Genomic DNA, 21320 nt, shown 5'->3' on the forward strand with positions numbered 1-21320 from the left:
TCCTGAGGAGAGTTCCACCAATTAGGAACTCGAAACGCGTCAACCATATTTCTCCTTTTTTTGGCCAGTCTAAACATAAACATGTATAAAAAGTTGTTGATATATCGCTAATTTAGAAAGATGGCCTTCACTGTTTAAAGACAGTTTCAACTTTAGTTGAATGATTGTTGTGCAAATAGAGAATTTTGGTATATATCATCCCAGAGGGAGGGTTGTTTTCTCTCCTTTTTCTTTTCCTTTGTATTTGGTATATTTGAAGAGTCAATGAGAAATTGGATGTAATGTTGAATGGGTATGATTGGTTTGTATTAGATGTTTTTACCGATTACACACACAGATAGAATGGTACTTGTATGAAAGGTTGTGATCTTGATTTATTTTCTGCTCTATGAGCATCTGTTTAGGGTGGGGTTCCTAGGTTAGGGATTGTCTTCTATGAAATTTTGATAAAGTTTGTGAACAAAAAGAAAAAGAAATCAAGTAAAATAAAATTGTTTTGTTCTAACCATATTGGTTTACAAGGCACAGTTTCATTCTGTTTCTGGTTGTTTAAATCTCCAAATAAGCAGCCGTACTGGCATCTTGTTGTTGTTAAATATTATATCAAGAGCAAGACGATTTTTGCATTACCATAGTCCTCATAGCAATCATTTCAGTGTTTACCATTAAACATCCACCTGCTGTGTCTGTTGACAAACAATCTATTATCGTTGACAATCTCTGAATTCGATTTGCATTGAAAGATATTCCCACTGCTGGTATCAGTGCTCCAAAAACATCACCTATTATTTCCATATCACTCTCCCTTTTTCTACGACTTAAAGGTTTAGCTATCTCATGAATATTATTAGTACCTCTATCTACATGAAAGATTTTAGGAAAGACCAAACCCACATAACAAGTCCGATACCAGTAGTCAGGTAACCTATAATAAGCTTTGTTTCCACATATAAAATAAATGCCAGGAAAAACTGCATCTTTTCCCCCTTGAAATCCCCAACCCCCTAGAATTCTATAAGTCTCTTTACATTGACTTGCTCCCACAAAATAATTGTCATACATAGTATTGTCTCTCCTAATATAGAATTCCCTAACAACGGAGTGTCTATGTTTATAGCGACATTCACATTGCTTTCATCAAGATTTTCATCATCAAATGTCCAATATTTTGATTATTCATGCCTTACTTTTTCTTTATGTTTATAAGCCATCCTTCTTTCCTCAACCATATCTAAAAATGCTTTTTCTTCCACTCTCATTTTACATGTCAAATTATTCTTAAATGCATAATCGTGGGTTCATTCATCTATTTCTAGAAAGTACTCTGCCATAAATGTAGCAGGTTTCTTATTATTCAATGCTTTATCAATCTTCAATTTTGCAAACACTTCATCTGAATTTGAGTAATGATACTCTTACTTACCTGTTTGATAAAAAAGGCTTGCAATCACACTACACATGACTCCATATGTAAGCGGAAGGTGGTGATATTTCAACCCCTCAGAAACAGATGCAGGTAGCTTTATACACACACAACAATCGCTAGCATCCATTGTCCTAAAATGCTCAGATAACAGTCTTGAAAATGTATTCTTTGTGAAGTCACTGATTGAACTATCCTGATGTATTTCTGGCCTATATACATGCTGCATGTTTGACTTTGATTCCACATTTTGTTCACCTGAACTTTCATTATGCTTTAACTTCACTAGGTTATCTTGAAAAGGAATAACAATAGCTAATATTATCCTTATCAATATTAGTAATCCAGTACAAATTAGGCACGATCTGGACCACTTTCTAAAAATAGAGCATTTTGTTTTAGGCTCAATACTAACCATTTTTATTTTTTACACAGCAATATTTTCTAACAGGTTTTCTTCGACCTTGTGTCTTACAATCCTTTCCTTTTCTAACAAAATTTTCTTCGACCATGTGTCACCTACAAACTTTTCCTTTTCACTTACAGTGTCCACCCTTATTATCAGGATCTCAGTTATTTTTACCTTATTTTCTTTTAATCAATTACCAATTTTCTTTGCAATCCAATCTTTTACTCACTTTTCCCATTTGTCTTTCGGCAATTCAAGTTTTCTTGACTACTATTTACCTCTTCAATTGGAGGTAGAACTATATATGTCCATTCAGGTGATTTGTATTTATGATTTGGTCTCCTCACTCTTTTTGGCCTCTGGACAACTTCTATCTTCTTTCCCAATGCCTCTCTTTGACTGGTTATCTCATTAACCTGTTCTTCTTGTTTTCTTTCTTTGTTAACCAACTTGAATCTCAGTCCATCATTTCTTTAGGGACAATTGTCTCCTTTGCAAACTCTTTTTGTCTTAGGCTCCGTGGAGTTATGTTCCACTCTCCAAGCCCTTTTTCTTGAACTTTTTCTCAATGGTGTTTCATCTCTACTGTCGTCTCTCTCACTTTCGGTGTCTTCGACAGATTCATTTATGATGATCTTTACAATGTCTTTCTCTTTCCAGAGTCAGTTTTCTCTTTTGACAGTTCTTTCACTCTGTTAGAAACATTTCCATAGTTGGTACTTGGAATCTCATCCACTTCATGAGCTGTTTCCTTTTTTCCAGTGTTAGGCTTTTCGATCCTGCTTTCAGAGCTTTCAGTCTGTCCTTCAGAATTTTCTTTTTCACCAGTTTTATCTTCACTTTGCTCAGTGTCCTTACTGGTGTTAGTCTTTACCAATTCTCGATCTTCAGATTGATCTTCAGAATTCGGTACTTCAAGAGTTTCTCCTTCTCCTTCAGATGCAGAGCTAGTGTCTGATACTTCCAGATGTCGACGTTCCTGTCGATCTTCTGTATCTGGATTTCCTTCTGGTTCACCTTCAGAGTCAGAATCAATTGTACTTTTGCCTTCTTCGTTTATATTTTCAGGTTCAGGCACACGGATTGTGTGGCTTGCATGCACCCATCTTTTTAATCCGGCACATTTAACTGTAGTGGTGCTAACTAAAATAACCTGTCTTGGTCTCTGCCAAAGGGGTACCAAGCAGTTTCTTCTGCAGTGTACTTTTATGCACACCCAGTCTCCAGGAACTAGATCATGAGCTGGATTTTTCTCTTTCGTGTCCGATTCAGTTCCCACCTGATGGAACACAGAAGTCACCATGTCAGACAGGTTTTTGCAATAATCCAGTATGATGTCATCATTAATTGTGAATAATTTATCAACTGGTACAAATGCCTGTCTCATCGCCCTGCCCATTAAGATCTCATGTGGACTCAATCCAGTTTTTCAGTCAGGAATGCTTCTTAATGTTATCAAAACAAGTGGCAAGGCATCAGGCTTCTTCAGTCCTGTTGCTAGGCACATTTTTCCAAGCCTGCGCTTAATTGTTTCATTTACTTGCTTTACCACTCCTGAAGCCTCAGGTCGGTAACCACAATGCAATCTCTGACGAATGTCCAGTGCTTCACATACCATTTTCATGAGTTCATTCTGGAAATGTGGGCCACGATCAGTTTCAATGGTCACTGGGAAACCAAATCTTGGTATTATTTTGCAACAGTTAGCCCATCATTCCTTCTTGTGGGGAAAGCTTCTACCCATCTGGAGAACAAACAGATGATCACCAAAACATATCTGAGTCTGTTGCATGGCAGAAGCTCAATAAAGTCCAACTGCATTCTTGTAAATGGACCTCCTTCCGCTCCTATGGTTCCCAAACTCACAATTATTCATCTGTTTGAATTGAACTGTTGGCACACTGAGCATCTCTGGCACAAACTCTCAGCTATTATACTGATCTTGGGATTGTACCACGTCTGTCTAAATAAACAAAGCATGGCGTCTCTCCCAATATGAGCTTGACCATGGGGCATTCAAGCCATGTTTGAAATCATGCTATCGGGCATTACTGGTCTTTCATCTTTGTAAACCCAGATTTCATCTTCCTCTCTTTATCTGCATCCTGCCTTTAACCAAATATTGTTCTCTTCCTCATCAGCCTCTTCCTGTATTTGCCTCACTTCCTGCCAAGTGTTTGAATATGTTAGTTAGCATTAAAGGATTTGAAACATGCTCTTTCTCCCTGTCCCTGTTGATAGATTTTAGCACAGTATTTAGCAATTGAATCTACATGCCTGTTACCTCGGGTGATATAAAATATTTAATTTGTAGCAGCATTGTCCGCTTAACCTTACTTACATTTGCTCCACTTTTTGGCGCCGGGAAACCCTTTGTGGGTAGCTGCTGCACGCTACAAATGCAATAAATAAATAAATAAATAAAAATCCCCCTTTTTGTGAGCTGCACACTTAACAACAGCTATTTTATCAGGGAGTTGAATTGCATCCAGCAACATTCTCACAAACTCTGCATTTCAGATGGGGGATCCTGCAGAAGTCAAATAATCTCTTTGGGACCACAGTTGTTCATAATCATGGACACCCCCAAACCCATATTGACTGTCGGTCATTATGGCTACCTTGATCTCCTTTCCCAGTTCACATGCTCGAATCAAAGCAATCAACTCTGCTATTTGAGCAAAACGTATTCCTTTCAGACAAAAAGCTTCCAGTACATCTGCCACAGTACAGACTGCATATGCTGCGCTCAAAGCACCCTCATCTGTCCTAAGACACGAACCATCAACAAACATCACATAGTCAGATTCAGGCAATGGCTCATCTCTGATGTCTGATCTTGGTTTAGTACAGTATTCAAGAACATCTAGGCATTTGTGAAGTAGTGTGGCTCACTGGTTAGAGGCGGCAGACCCGAGAGCAGAGGATGGCCAGGGTCAGCGGACTCGATAATTCTCTCGCCTCGGTGCCCACTCTGATCAGCGATCACACTCGGCAACTCTGGGCATTAGCTTGCCTCATCTTCACTAACGGCCCCACCAGACCGCCGGGGATGCCTGGTCTCACCCTGGAGATACCCATTAAGGGACCATCTCTCAGGGAAGCCAGGAAGGGTTTCGCAGCGGTCGAAGCGCCTTGGGACCCTCCGGTAAGTAGTGCGCTATATAAATGCCTATACACATACATTTGTGATCAACCTCATTTCTCACATCAGTTTCCATTGTATCAGGCAATAATATGGAAGGGTTTACATTTACGCATCTAGAGATTGTCACATTTTCTGCTCCCAGAATTGTCTTTTCATATCGGGTCATCCTGTTATTAGTCAGATACTGCTGTTTTGTTCTAGTGAGGAGAATCTCCACAGAAGGAGGTACATACACCCTCACAGGAAACCCCATCACTATTCCTTCACTTTGTTCGAGACTGACACTTGTAGCTGCTACTGCTTTCAGACAGCCTGGCAATGCTTTTGCAACAGGGTCCAAAACAGCTGAGAAATACGCAATGGGCTTTCTCAGTTTTCCATGTCTCTGAATTAGTACTGACAATGCACATCCTTCTCGTTCACTGCAGTACAATTCAAACTCTTTTTCATAGTCAGGCATCCCTAAAGCTGGTGCTTCACATAATCATGTTTTCAGTTGTTCAAATGCTTCCATTTCAGTTTTGGTCAGAATTATATGATCCTCGATATCTGTTCTGTTTAACTTCTGTAATGGCTTGGCAATCAGTGAGAATCCACTAATCCACTGTCTACAATAACCCGCCATTCCCAAGAACATCCTCACTTGTCTTTTGGTTTTTGGTGGCTGCTTCCCCTGTATCATTGGAATTCTTTCTGCAGTGACTTGTCTAATTCCTTTAGCAATCTTACGACCTAAGTATTGCCCCTCTTTCTCACAAAATTGAAATTTTGATGGAGACACTTTTTGTCCCTCTTCAGCCAAATGATTCCATAATGCAAGGGTATCAGTTACACATGCATCTTTTGTCTTTGATGCTACCAGGAGATCATCGATATATTGAACCAACACAGACTCTCCAGGCATGCTCAAACTCTCTAATGATTTCTTTAGCAACTGGTTAAAGATAGATGGACTTTCAGTATACCCTTGATGAATTCAGCACCATGCCAAAATTCGATCTCCGAATCTGAACGCAAAAATTGGCTGGCTTTCTGATTATATGGAACAGTAAAGAACGCATTACACAAATCAATCACAGTGTACCATTCTGCATCATGGGCAATTTGATATAAAATCACTGCTGGATTTGGTACAATCGGACAACATAGGACAACTATTTTATTTACCTTTCTAAGGTCTTGTACGATCCTAAATGTTCCGTTTGGCTTTTTCAATCCCATTATCGGTGAATTACAAGGACTACTCTCAATTTCTCACAGTATTCCCTGTTCAATCATTTTGTTTATCACTGGAGTTGTTCCTTCAAATATTTCTGATTAAGCATGGGCGGAAAATCCATTCCGCTCGCGGATTTTGCAAATTTTCGGTAAATTCGCAATCGGCGAACGCTCGCGAATTTACTGAAAATCCGCAAATTTGCACGCAGCGGATTTTTTTTTCTTGGTGATACAATTTTGCGGCGTTCACTTACCGTCATTCAGCGTTTGCCGAGTTGTTTTTTATTTTTGTTCCTCAGGGAGTGGGGGGGAGCTGATCCCATGTCTTCAAGACACCCGCCGTAAACAGATCCTCCATTCTCAATGCCGAGTTGTTTTTCTCGATATTTTGCGAGTGCTGCGCCTTTTCGGATCTTGCTGCGGGATCCCACGGGAGTTTGGCGACGCATCGCGAGAGTTCGCAATTGCGAACATGTAGGTGCGGCGGGCAGCAACAATCTCGCACTCGCGAAATTACAAAATTTGCAATTCTGCACAAGAAATCCACTAGCAAGCAGCATAGACTTTCTGAAAATGATGATTTTTATCAGAATAACTCCTCAGGTTGACATTTGCCTGCACTTTTTTGGATTTGAGGCCTTTTGACTTTCTTTGGATCACTTTTGGATTAGAAATCAACTTTCACAAGTAAGTTTGTTTGGGACATTACAGTTGCTGTTCTGCAGAAAAACGAGTTTTGCAAAACTGAAAGCACTCAGCAGGTGCAAAAGTTCACTCATCATTAGTAACCATTCCCTGCAGTACTTCCTGAGGGGCTCCTCCAGAGTTCAGTTGCCTATGTTTGATTGGGGCATTACAGTTGTTGTTCTGCAGAAAAACGAATTTTGCAAAACTGAAAGCACTCAGCAGGTGCAAAAGTTCAAACTCATCAATTGTAATAGTAACCATTTCCTGTAGTGCTTCCTGACTGTGGCCCCTCCAGAGTTCAGTTGCTAGTTGCAACAATTGTATGACCCTGCTCTGACCCTCACAGCAGGCTCATAGAATAGCTACAAGTAGGCCACAACGGTCCTGGAAAAAAAATTGCACTGCAACAGAAAGCAAATTAGAGATAAGGAAGCAGGTGCCAGACTGGAATTTTAAAAGAGTGACACATTAATAAATCAACCCCAAATTAATTCATGTCAATTGAAGCAGGGCGTGTGCGCTTGCTTTTCCCCCCATAATCTACAGTGATGATGAACCAGAGGGTGGCATTGATGTACCAGAGGGTGGCATGGGTGAAACAGAGGATGGCAGTGGTGAAACAGCGGGTGCTGGGAACCTGTGATGATGGACCAGACGTAGAAACAACATAGTCGCGACAGTTGCAAGCCGACAAGTAAGTTTCCAATTGCGAACTGGTACAAAAACCTTGCGAACTGGCAGAAACCCTTGCGAACACAAAAAAATAATAATCCGCAAATTCGCAAGAATTCGCGGATTTTGCGGATTGCGAGTTCGCAAATACACAAATTCGCAAACGCCAGATTCGCAAAATTCGCCCATGCTTATTTCTGATGTCATTTTGTACTGGGGAATGTTCAGGTAACTCACACCTTCTTTGATAGAGATTTTTACAGGATCTACATCTTTCATCAACCCAATATCTTCTCCTGTGAAATCCCACATCTTTTCTGTCACTAACTTTTTCAATTCATCCGGTATCTTTTCTCGATCAAACACAGGAAACAATTTATTTTGTTCTGCTTCAATCATAAGCATGGTCATGTTGTACTATCTTCATCTGGGGTTTGTAATTCTATGTCATCCGGTGATCAGTATATGGCACAGTTCATTTTACACAAAATGTCTCGTCCTAACAGATTTACGGGGCTACTATCACACACCACAAATCGGTTCATGTCTTTAAAATTTCCAATTTCTCCTTCAACTGGTTGTGTTAGAGAAGTTTTAATCTGTCTATTAGCTACACCAACAACTTGGATGTGGTCTCCTGAGAGAGGAAGATTTCGGACTTCCATTGATGTAACAGTAGAACGGGTAGCACCAGTGTCCACTAGGAAAGTTATTTCTACATCATTCACTTTTCCGTTTACAAATGGACCGGACTGATCTACCTCAAGAGTGGCTCCAAGCACACACTCTTCTCCCTCTCTCAGGCACCGTCAGAAACTTCCATCCGACTCACTTCCACCTTCTTCTTGCATCCAATACTGGGGACTCACATTCACTCTAGGTGATCTGTTTACCTGTTTGACTCCGCGGAATCCTGTCTCTGCACTGCATCTCTGTTGATTTATACTGTGTGGAAGTGGCGGTTGTGGCACCTGACTTTGCTGAGTAACTTTCTGCTGCGGCTGCTGTTGAATTACCTCATGCTGCACCTGTGGATTCAATTATGTATTTTCCGGATTAACTATTGGTGGACACTTGCATTCTTTCTTCCAGTGCCCCATCCTGCCGCAATTATGACAAGGGAACTTTTTCTTAAGTTCGTCTATATTCCCTACCAATTTTGTTTTTGGGAAATTTCCTTTTAATTTTCCTTGATTTGCTTCAGCATTTTTATTTTCCAATTTTGCTACTTGATGTTCTGCTACCTTTACTTGTGCCCACATGGCCTTTTCTTTTAATTTCTTTTGTTTAGCACCAATTTCTTCACTACAATATTTGGCTTTCCTCAAAACATCATCCACAGATCTTGACTGCCGTCCTACCATATTATGCCTGATCATGTCTCCGATTTCTGGCCTTAATCCATATACGAATTGATATATAAAATGATTCATATCCTTTTCACTCAACTCTTCATATCCACTGTAATGTTTAAATACCAATAATAATCTTTCACAAAATTATCCAATCTGTTTGTTTTGGTGGAATTTTATTTTTCAAAAACGCTATTACTTGTTCATATTTTCTCATTACTTCAGGTGACGGAGCACCTGTCACTTTGTCTCGGGGATACTTCTCTCTCGGACAATTTACAGATATTTTACATTCAGTCCACAAGTCTGCTGGGACAACTATGTCAAATAATCCATCCAGATCTACCCATAGTACTTTTGAAACTTTAACAAATCGGCCTACCTGTCGATACCATTCTACTGGTTTCTCTCTCAATCTGGGGAAATCATTTGTAAATGATAATATATCTTGTCTACTCCATGGAACATGCACATATCCTCCTCCGGGTATTTCTCTCATAGGGAATTCATTTGCAGCTGTCTCCTTTTCTCGTACTGGGAATGCTAATGTAGATTTATCACCAGTTTCCTCCTTCTTCTTTGCCCATTTCACTCTCCATTTATTCACATCTCCCCATCTCCGTTATAAAACAATTAATTCTTTTATATGGGTTAATCTTCCTGCAGTATTCATATTTTCAATGTCTTTTTCTGAAAAATCTACTCAGTAGGATTTCTGCAGCATTTTATTCTTTAAAAATTCTATTTCAAATTCATTTGCTAGCCCTTCCAATTGATCATGTACAGATTTCGCTTTCCATGTTATGCTTTTACAAATGAACATAAGTTCATCATCTTGGTACATTTTTTATCTTTCTGTTCCAATTGTTCAAATAATTAATTCTTCCATATCAACTTTTAATCTTGCTACAGACCATACTGTAGGTTCATGCTCTTTTAATTTCAACGTTTTAATCCAATGACTTAATTCCTTATCCGGTGGTCCTACAGGGGTTTGTGTTAAATCGATTTTCTTTACGCTCTTTTCAGGTGTAGCAGAAACAGATTCTGCTCCGGTTGCATACTTATATGGTAAACTCTGATTAAAAGTTAAGTCTGGCGGATTTACATTATTTGTTCGTCTGATTTCCGACAAATCTGGATAAATGTTTTCTTTTACTTTTTGCAAGCTCTATTGTAAAGGGATTGTCAAACTTGGTTCTTTTATTCTTTGATTTTCAAAGACTGGAATTACAGGTCCTATTGTTACTGGAACTGTCACTGCTTCTATGTTTTCCGAATGTTTCTGTGTCTTTTCTGTCAATGCATTTGTAGTTTGTATATATTCAGCAGTACTGGCTTGCTCTTCAACTCATTTTTCTGCTCTGTTTACACTCTCTCGTTCATTAATTTGCATGGGGGTACGGTAAATCTTGGTTCTGTCATTGAAGTACTCAGATTATATCTCACTTCTACTCTTTCTGGTACATCTATAAAGTTAGAAAATTGTTTTGGAGTCTCATTAATTCTTTCATCTACAGTTGGAGCATTAGTTGTAGTCCATAAAGAACCTGGTTGATATGGTGGCTGTCTCCTATTTAATATTTCTTCTAACGCAGCATCCTCTGATTCACTGTCTCCATACCTTTCACTTCCTATTTCAATATTTTTCTTCTTTTCTGTGCATTTCCGCCCTTCATATTCTTCCACTAATGTGACTGGATACATGCCATCACACATGTTAGCATTTCTCCATCTGCGCATTCTATTCTCATGTGTTTCTCCCCACAAATTATGAAATCTACCTCTTGGTCTGATATGCCCTCTCAATCTTTCACTTTCTAATTCATGCATCTCATCTTCCCATTCGACTAAAACTTCAAGCTGACTCGGTCTAGGTCTTGGTTCAGGATTCATCATCTTTTCTCTCAAATTTTGCAAAACTGTCACATCAAATGATCCTCCTTCTGGAAAAGCAAGTACACCATCATTTTTAGTATATCTTGCCCAATTCTCTAACCCAACGCACGTATGGTAATCATATTTCAACAACATATAAGAAGCAGGCATTTTCGGCAGAGGAAGCAATTTTTCCTCTCTCGTTATTATTTCCTTGTCCTTTACAAACACATTCTTTATTTTCTTAAACCATGAAGGTGTCTTCTTTTCTTCTCCAAAATAGTAATCTATTTTCTGTAAGTTCCCTGTCTCTCAAAAGATCGCTCACTTCCCGATTGCTGTTCCGTAACACCAACCTATCACAGCGCGGTTTACACTAGCGTACCAATTAGAACAAGATACGTCTCCTTTGTGCTTAACCAATAGTTTCGCAGATTTTCGTGATGAACCAATCAGTTCCTACTCTGTTTTGGTCACGAGGACCAATCCTAGTGCAGCACTTTTGACGTCACTAAACCCCGGCTTCTGCAGCGCCGACTAACCCCTCCTTTACAGGATTTATCGAGAAGCCGTATTTACAAGATATTCAACTAAATAATTTAGTAACTGACACAAAACAACTCCATTTGTCTGTTTCGCTAAATAAAGCAATAGATTTTTCTCAATTTATTTTCGGTAGACAGTGCTAACCTCTTCTCTACCACAGAATTTTTACACTCGCGGATAAAGCAGCGTTTGCCCTACTCACCAGCTCGGGTTAAGCTCTAATACTTTCTCAGCAGTAAGTTTTAAATCAGGATACACAATGATCCCTGTACTTGAAAGCCAAGATTTTATAGACTGTCCTCGCTATGCATTTATCCTTTCACACGTAGTGTCCCTAAACAGTGATATTCGACGATACCACCGCAGTATACGCAATACTACTTTCTTGAAACAGACTATGCGATGTGCAACTTCACTTGTCACACTCCCTCTGCCTGCAGACAGAGTAACCAGCTTCACGCAATACTCGGAAGCCTTTTCAGGACAACATAGAACATAATACGAACTCAACAGTTGATAGTCATAATTCTGTACATCAAAACCCTTATATGACAATTTATACATAATCCTAGCTAATTCTATAGCAACCATTGCTCTGCTACCAAACTAATAACTGATGCAGCGCTACTCCGGAAATAATTTCTAATACCATAACACCTTTTCCCCGAAGTACATAATCATACATATACACTACAGTGGGGCCCAAGACACCGTGAGTTACTCACAAAATAATACCATCCTACTTCATGGATCGATGATTTTCAAAGGAGAGTTGCTGTATCATAGTGGAGTGTCTCAACTAAAAATAGATATTTATAATATTTACACCTGCAGTTCAAATGAGCTTACCATGGATTTCATTTAATAAAACATATTAATTAGACACGCCACCACTAAGGTTGATGGATCTGTTAGTAAAAAAATTAGGCGTAGGAAAACTCAAGACCAGCTTAATTCTCCATTTATCTAATTTTTAGTAAGAGCAAATTCAGCATGTCTAAACAGTTATTCACTATACTTATTTTCTTTATCCAAAAAAACAATTAAAGGAATACGAGTTTATTTCAGACAATCAATTTCATTTTTTTCAGAAATTCAGGAATAGACATTTTATTTCTATTTAGAAATGCAAGTATTAGTTAAAGACAGATAGTTCCCAAACTCATTTTCTCCTATTTCCCTAACTTCCCTGACTAATAGACTCAACTAAAGTTCAGATCTCATTAAAAAGAAATAGAAAATTATTCAAAGTCTTACATCCCAGGAAAATCAGCACTCCAACAGCATCTCTTGAGGAAGACGTTTTTTCTTCAATAAAATCAGCACTTTTTATACCCTTTTCACGAGCTCTATCTATCTAAAAGTGTAACTTTTAGCCTAAATTTGATTTCTGATTGGACAATTTTGGGGTGGGTGAGCATCACCTCATCATCATAATATTCATTTTCCTTCCGTCTGCAAGGTTCTAATGAGTCCATTGTTTTGGCTCAATCCGGCCTAGTCCTGTTCTCCATTTGCAACTTTGCTGGATATTCTCACATTATGAACCATTGTGCTCATCGTTTTGGCAGCCATCTATACTTCCAGGCAACTTTGTCCTTGAACCGTAGTCACTCCAGGCACAAGCAGCTCGCATTTGGACCCGGATTATGCTCGCGCATGCGTACTTCTTTTATGGCCACAATAATCGAGTGACTCCATTTTTTTTAGGCCTTATTAGTCAAAAATGGGAACTATCATTGAAACAAACACAAATGAACATTAATTTAAGAATTTTAGCCCTTCTGTTTACCTCCCCCCTTTCTAAGGTTTTCCCTATTAGTAGTTACCTAGCAAAATAGCTACATTTAAGCATGATATACTCACTTATCTCACGTTTTGCCACAAAATACGTAAACAAAAAGCACATTTTCGCTGCATTCCATTATCTTAAAGCTGCTTATTAGTTTAGGACATGACAGGATCACAAATGTTGTTAATTATGATTGCAACATAAGCAAAATTAGTTTCCCTCGTGTGTCTGTGTAGGTGCAAATTTTATTCTAAGTTGGTTAATTTCATGCGTCACTCAGTTAGTTCAAATTATGATTACGGAAGTATGATTTCTCAAGGTTACACAACATTTTGTTTCTCCACCTTGTATTGGAACAGGCCTCAGCCAGACCCGCTAGTGCAAGGGGTTCGTCCTTCTTTGCACAAAGTCCTCAGACAAATAGGAAGAAGCTGGCACAGAAACTGGAATAGAAAAAGTAACATTTATTACACCTCATGAGGTGGTGCCACGGTTCAAACAGTACCCTTCGGTATTGCAAGAAGTAGCACCACGAGCTAAGAAAGCATGGCTTATTTATACCCGCACAGGGGCTCAAATGAAAGCGGTACAAACACAAGAACGCAGTTTATATACATATAAGGTAATATCGAGAGGCACAATCGATCAGTGGGAGGAGCTAACAGTTTTGGGGGTCAACAAACATTCCTATCTGGAACTAATCACTAACAGGTGTGGACTCTACTTGACATGAGTAAAAGTGAGGAATGCTAAATATAACTTATTGTCGGGCAGATTTCAAGCGCCGTGGACAGGAAGATAGGACAAAGCACATGGTCGACAAGAGGCAGCATGTAGCAGACAAAATGGCTGTTGTGAATACAAAATGGAGTCTGCTAAATGTCAAGTTAACTGCTGGAACTAAGATGTCTTCTGCTAATGCTTAATCTAATCGCTGTCAATTTACCACACTTGCTCAATCATGAGTCGCAAATGTCGTACATGTGGCCCCAAGTTCAGAACAGTATTGTCCAAGCCCAGACATCTCGGTCCCTTAATTTGGCCATGTGTGACTGCCATTCCTCCGTTGTGTTCAATCCTTGCTCTATAAAATAGCACAGTTAAAGCCAGTTGACTTGTGGATACTTGTGAGATCTACTCATCTTTGCCGGAATGGAGGAGCAGCCAATTACCTGCCATTTGATATTATACTCTGTATGATTCTTTTCCAGGAAATGGGGTACCATGGAGACAATTGCTACTGTGCATCTCATTCATCTGCTGTGTGATTATACTCATACCTTTACCAGTTGTGAAGCACCATAATGCATACATCACGTTTCTGCAGCTACCATTGGGGAAAAAAGTGAGCTTTCTTTTTACTGAACCATGTTCAAAGATCTTATTATCAAATATGAAAATACATGCAACACAGTTTCCGCCATGATAAAATCCCAACACAGGTGGAAGACCCCACGTGGTCTCCAAAGTTCTGGTGCTGTTCTGGCTGATGTTAGTGGTTGTGGAATGAACAAGGTGGTCTTTAATACTTTACCCTGATTGACAACTTTGTTAATCTGGAGCGAGATGTTTAATTTCCAAATGTATATCTCAATATTTCTCCGAATTAATGCAATTACTTTGGACAGAATAAGTCGGAAACAAAGAGAATCTGTCTATGCTGTGTACCTTGTTTTTTAAAGTTTGTGCCTGATCTCCAAGAAATTCTAAGTTATATGTTTAATATTTTGACAACTTACAGGGAAAAATTACGTGTTCTGCTCTGTGCAGACCCATCATGATGCAGAACCTGTGTAAAATAAAAGCTCATCACCATGGGCATTAGTCCTTGCCAAAGTTGGCTTGTCTATAGAAAGGAATATGTGTCACTGTGCTGTCTTTATGGAACTGTCATTCCTGAATTAAATGTGTCTGTGTAAGCAGTGGTGAAGGTTTGAAATGTCACTGACCATATCCACATGTTGCAGCAAAAATGACATTTCTGTTCTACTGAATGATTCCCTTGTATCCTCTAACCTTGTATCTATGCCTTGTCCCACTGTTCTCCAAGACAATTTTAAAAATAGTGTGAAGATTCTGAAATATAAGGTGAATTTTCCTTCTCTGAATTCAAGGGACAGGTTGCTTTTCTCTACTTTTCTACTGGTGTCTGGCATCATAGGAAGCTTGGTTAAAAAACACCCCTATTTCAGAGCTAAGCCATCTGTAGTATTCCATTCCATGCTTTACTCTCCACTTATTCATGTACTTCCCTTCCCATGTTCTATTCAGAATTGTTTTGGTTCTTTCTGCCTGAGGATTCTTAGGGATCCTTGGGAGTGTAATGTTCTACTAGTAACAGTTACAGCTGTGCATCTATTCGTGGTGGTTGTGTAAGCTGTCTCCTAAGAATAAACTGGATCAAACCATCAAGAAGTCTCTTCCTGATTACTACATATTCCTGAAACAGAACAAAGCTCATCATCTGAGACCTGGAACAAACCTATGTTAGACGAGATGACATGTTCTATTGTCAATTCAAGCCCGAGAACAGACTTCAAGGGTGCTGTGGAGCTGCACCTGATCACAATGTGCTCCTAAAATGAGTTGTGCAGTAGAAGTCTCACACACGGACGCAAAAAGCACGAACATGCACCTGTAGAGTTTGATTGTTTAATTGAATTATTCTGTGAACAATACCGGTCAACATTACTACACCCAACAAGATCAACAGAGGATTGAGAACAAGATAAAGAACCTAGGGGAATATTAACAAGGAACAAGGAAAATTAACGCTAAGGGCACTTAGCATTAATTTTTTTAAAGCCCGCTATCGCTGGATAATATCTCCTGGTTATCGCGTTATTAATAACGCTAACCACCTAGGCGATAAAAAAATACAGCAATAGCGGCATTTTGGGAGGAAATGCGGCGATAAAACTGCAAAGATAGGGATATCCTTGTTGATAGCCCATGGTGGACTTAGCCATGTAATCCACCACCCATTGGATTACATGGCTAAATCTGAAAATTAGCAGATGTAAAAAAGCAGCGTTAACCGTGGCTAGTGCTGCTTTTTTTGTCTCTAACAGGGTTAGCGTGAAGCTTGATAATAGGAGAAATGTCAATTAGCGACATTTCTCCTATTATTTTGCACTGGAATGCCCACTTTGCATCTCAATAGAGATGCAAAGGGAAGGAAAGTGAAAAATGGTGCTAACATTCGATTTTGCATGTTAGCACCCTGTTGTTGATAGGACAATATTTTTATCTCTGCTTCTTTGACTTTTAAAGCCAAAAAACGATAAAGCCCTTGTTAATTTGCCCCATACTCTTTAATGAACACTTCATCAAGAAGCAGTAAACGCCCACTTCACCTCCCAGAATCCTTTAACCCCTTGACTGTGTTTTTTCATTTGCCCCTATCCAGTACTCCCCTTCATATCAGCTAAGGTTCTGCTATTCAAATACAACATACATGCACATACATATATCACCAACAAACGACTCTCCAGCTCGCACCTCAAAGGGTAAGAGAGACACGGATCACAGGAAGGTATGGCTCAGATGTTTATTTTCTCCTCAGTGACGCGCTTCAAACTTCACCAGTCCTTGATCACACGGACACGTAGGAAACCGTTCGCCATTTTTAAATTACAATGCTGCACCACGTGATTAATGAACACCGTAAACATATGAATAACCCTTATGGCAAGACCTATTATTTGTAGTCTGTCTTTTTTCATGGGTCATCTACATCACACAAACACATCCTCCATATCACAGTAAAATACTTTATCGGATGTTGTATCATGCGTTGATAAATAAATACATGAATACATAAATAAATAAATATGTGTATGAAAATAAGAACACAATAACATACATATTATAATTTATCTATCAAAACTGGAGATGTTATTCCAGAGCTAAAACCATGTATAGATATAGAATTAAAAACATAGGTTTAATATTCGCCTGTGCAAAATCGCAATTATACCATTGTGTAATGGCTGATTGACCCTACCTCCACCACAGCATATTAGAGGCAGAATCAGCCTGGGCCTTATTGATAGTCAGACTATTACATTTACAACCATACCCTAGTTTGAAAATCTTACAGGATTTAATTGTATGTCTGTGTTTCCCTAAAAAGTGCCATTGCTCCTAAAAAGAATTATTGTGTTTTAAAATCTAGTGTAAATGTACTGTGCTTAATTTTAAATAAATAAAAAAAGTGCAAAGAAGCTCATCATTCATTTCATAATCTGCATAAATGCAAATGCAAGCAAGGTATTATACTACCTATGGTAGGAAGCAGGAGCATACCTATTCTCAGGATTACAATTAAGATAGAGGCTGGGACAGTATAAAAAAGGGGGGATCCATCTATATTTTATCAAACGTAATGGAGGTCCTCAGTGTTATTGAGGCCATTAGGCATCTTGTTGTCTGTTAGAACTGGGATTTCTGGTTGGCTAAGGCTTATGCCAAAGCCAGGCAGAAACCACCATTCTAGTCAGGGCAAGGTAGTCACACGCCAAGATAACCCCTGCTCACCCCCTTGGTAGCTTGGCACGAGCAGATAGGCTTATCCCGAAGGCAATGTGCAAAGCATTTGCGCACGCACACAACAGCAACAACATCCTAGGCACACCACAAAAGGAACTCCACATATATAAAAATAACTTTTGTATTGTCAAAACACATCAGATAGTAATCACACAATATACATTGTGCCAACTGGCATGGGCAATATTCACCCGGGATTATTTACTCCAGGACAGGGCCACATGTGCCACTGTCATAATCTACACTTAGCAGAAATAGCACTTCTAGAACATAGAATAATTGTAGCACAAAATAACAATTCTAGACCACAACCAGTAACCACTGGTAACAGGTAGGTACACACTATGCAATACTAATAACCATAGGCATAGATCATGCAAGGACACATAACCTCTCTAGTATAAACTATACTAGGCAAAACAACCTCCTACGAATGTAAGCACATCTAGAGGTATCACAGGCATAATGGCATTGCACATTACGCATAACTCACATTTATGACTGACCAGTAAAAATACAGTAGGCAATCTCCTCACTAGTCTAAACACATCAGACCCTCCCCCTAAGCATAACTCACATTTAGGGGCGTGACTCAGAGAGAGAAACATCAACTCAATAGCAAAAACCTACATAGGTAAAACCATTGCTAGAGGTATTAACACAGGGTGCGTGAAACATACTAAATGCATTACATTTCCTAGCACCACATCCTTCTAGCCCATAAATCACCTTAGACAATTATCATCACAAACATAACAGGTAAACACATTGCGCAAAAATCACATTAGGGCTTTGCACCCTATACATCTACCAGTCCCGTAGGCCAACTGGTCATCAAGAAGGGGATCAAATGCCCTGTGTCCAGAATGTAAGGGCGCGCTGCCATCGCAGAGCCAGTCAGGGGTGCGCCACCGGCGCAAACCTAAATGTTGCAACTGCCCACTACTTGCTGGGCAGCTGAGGACAATAACAGGGCGTAAACTTTGCAGCTGGCACTAAGTTCTGTGCAGCTGTAGAATGCCTGGCACCTCTGTGCCACTTTTGTCCCTCTCAGGGACTCTCTCTCCAATTTGCGCCTAAATGGTGCAGCTGCCCACTACTTGCTGAGCAGCTGTAAATGAGCAAATCCAAACTGACGCATGAACTCTCACTGGCCCTCAAAACAACAATGCGCCACATGCCAGAGCCCTATAGGCTCTGACACAAATGTAGGTGTCCCCTAAAGAACTGCAGGGGACAGGACAAAATGAGCCCTGGCACAACCATGCCCTCTGGGCCCAGCTGGGGGCTCTTTAAAATAACATTGCCCCTGCTGCAGCCATCTGCCTCGGAAAACACTTATGGGGGCGGGGGAGCCACCTAGGCCCCTTAAACAAATATCGCGTTGGAGCACCCCACTGGCATCTGGGGCCGCTCAGGACAAAGCGTTGTGCCTCCTATGGCACCTTACGGGGCTCTGGCAACCAATTGCTGTCCCTATTGTTGGAGCGCTCTGGATATAATGAGTGCCCCCATCACTGGAGCCAAGCATGGGCTCTAACTTATTAATAAAATGTGGGGGCAGCCCACTGCCACCCGGGATTGCCCTCGATGTATCCCTGCCACTGTGCCATGAGAGAGCAGCCCGCTCTCTGGAGGGACGGCTCGCGGTTGGGGCCTCGCCTGGTACACCCCCCGCCCCCTCAAACGACCACCCACCGGCTCGGAGCAGACTCAGGTCCGGCTTCCAGCGTCAGGCAGGGGATCCGCGGGGCTCTCTCACTCATACGAGGGCCCCGTCTGCAATCAGGTTTGGCGTGGGGCTCCCTCCTCGCACCGGGAGCCCCGAAGGACCATGGCCACACTCTTTCTACCCCCGGGCCCCCTCCTGGGACCCGGGATTCCTCGTGGCTTCTCGGGGAGATGGAGTAGGCTCCCGGCCTCCCCTCGCAGCACCAGCTTCCGGCAGTACTTCCCATTCCGTCTGGCGGCCCCGCCCACAACCAGGCGTGCCACGGACGGCGACCTCGGGGGAAAATGAGGGGTACGCTCCTCGCAATACAAAATAAATAAAGTAGCGTAAATAACGGGGCAAGCAGGGTGGGCACCTGCCAGCAATTAATTAAGAGCTCAACCACGGGCGGGCACCAGTAAATAAGCATAAAATGCACATGAAGCACTCAGGGGCATCCAATGGGCAGGAGCGTTTCCCTCCTCTGGAGAACGACAGCGCTCTGTCCAGCAATGAAGAATAAACTGCTCTCAGGGCGCTGGGGGCACAGAAGGCACCAAAGGACCCAGGAAATGATCCCCATAGGTGGAGAGGGCAGGAGGGTCCCACAAAGTCCTGGACACCAGAAAGATAGAGCAATCAGCTCCCAAGAAAAAGGAAAGTCCTCCAGCATCCAAGTCCCTCAGCGATCCAGGGTCTGGCTGGGCCCAGGGAGGCAAGCCTTCCCCTGGACCCCAGCAGCAGCACGCCCCTTGTAGATTTTAGTTGGGAAAAACAAGAATATCTTTTGGGTGTCAAAAGCACCCTTTGTATACAGCAAAGTCCTTTGTCTACAAGGTGCAGGCAATGTGAGAACCAGCTACAACTGGTTATGGGGAACTCCCATTCACGGGCCAGGCTAGGGACATCAGACGCACCACATGGGGTGGAGCCAGTATTGTGTGGGGAAAGCCCAGCCCTATTTAGGTCCCAGGTGCAGCCCCTCCCTCATATGAGCATGCTAATCTCAACACTCACCACTGGGGCAGACCCATCCTGACTCCTGGAGCCGGGCTCACCAGCCAGCTCCAGCCAATCACACGCCAGACACATATTACACAAACATGCCAACTTCTAGAAGTGACACTTCCACACTAGACACAAACATGCTGCATACATCATTGTGCAGCATTCAATCTCACGAGTTTGCACATACTAAATTCGACCCTGCACTCACCACACATCAGGAACTACCATGGTCACACATATTCCCCATGCATTCCTATGGGAGGGCAGGCCACTCTCACCTCACACACAGAGAGTGCACGCACTTTACACTGGACCACAGTGAAAAAGTGCGCAGAGACCAACACCAGGTTACAGAACCAGGCTAGGCAAAAGCAAAAAGTTTCGGGGTGAAACGGCCAAAAGAGCTGGGTCCAACACTGTCTAATTCCAAAATGGTGGTAGATTCTAGTTTGGACAATAATAAGGACAGATGGTGTATTAGCCCCTAGTCTTCCTGACCAACCAACCATCGCATTTAGAAAAGGGCCATCAATGCGCACGCAGATAGTAAAAAGCAGTCCAGAATTCAAAACCTCAGGCAGTTGGTTGACAAATAGACAAGGGTTTTTAAAATGCACCTCGTGCCGGGTGTGCAAATTTGGGGTGAACACATCTGAATATTTCACTCCATTCAGCCACTCTGCCATCAAAATAAAAGGTAACTTTGGCTGTAGGACAGAATTTGCTGTGTATGTTCTCACATATACCTGTGGCTTAAGATATGTGGGAAGCACAAAGCTACAGGTGCATGTCAAAATCTTACAGCACCTGCATGCAATTGTGAACAATGACCCTATGTACCCAGTGGCAAGGCATTTTAAGGCAGAACACAACAACGATCTTAATTACGCTTGATAATCGACCTGAATTTCCTCTCTTGTCTATT

This window comes from Lissotriton vulgaris, chromosome 3_2 (genome assembly GCF_964263255.1).
Source record: "Lissotriton vulgaris chromosome 3_2, aLisVul1.2, whole genome shotgun sequence".
Lineage (NCBI taxonomy): Eukaryota > Metazoa > Chordata > Amphibia > Caudata > Salamandridae > Lissotriton > Lissotriton vulgaris.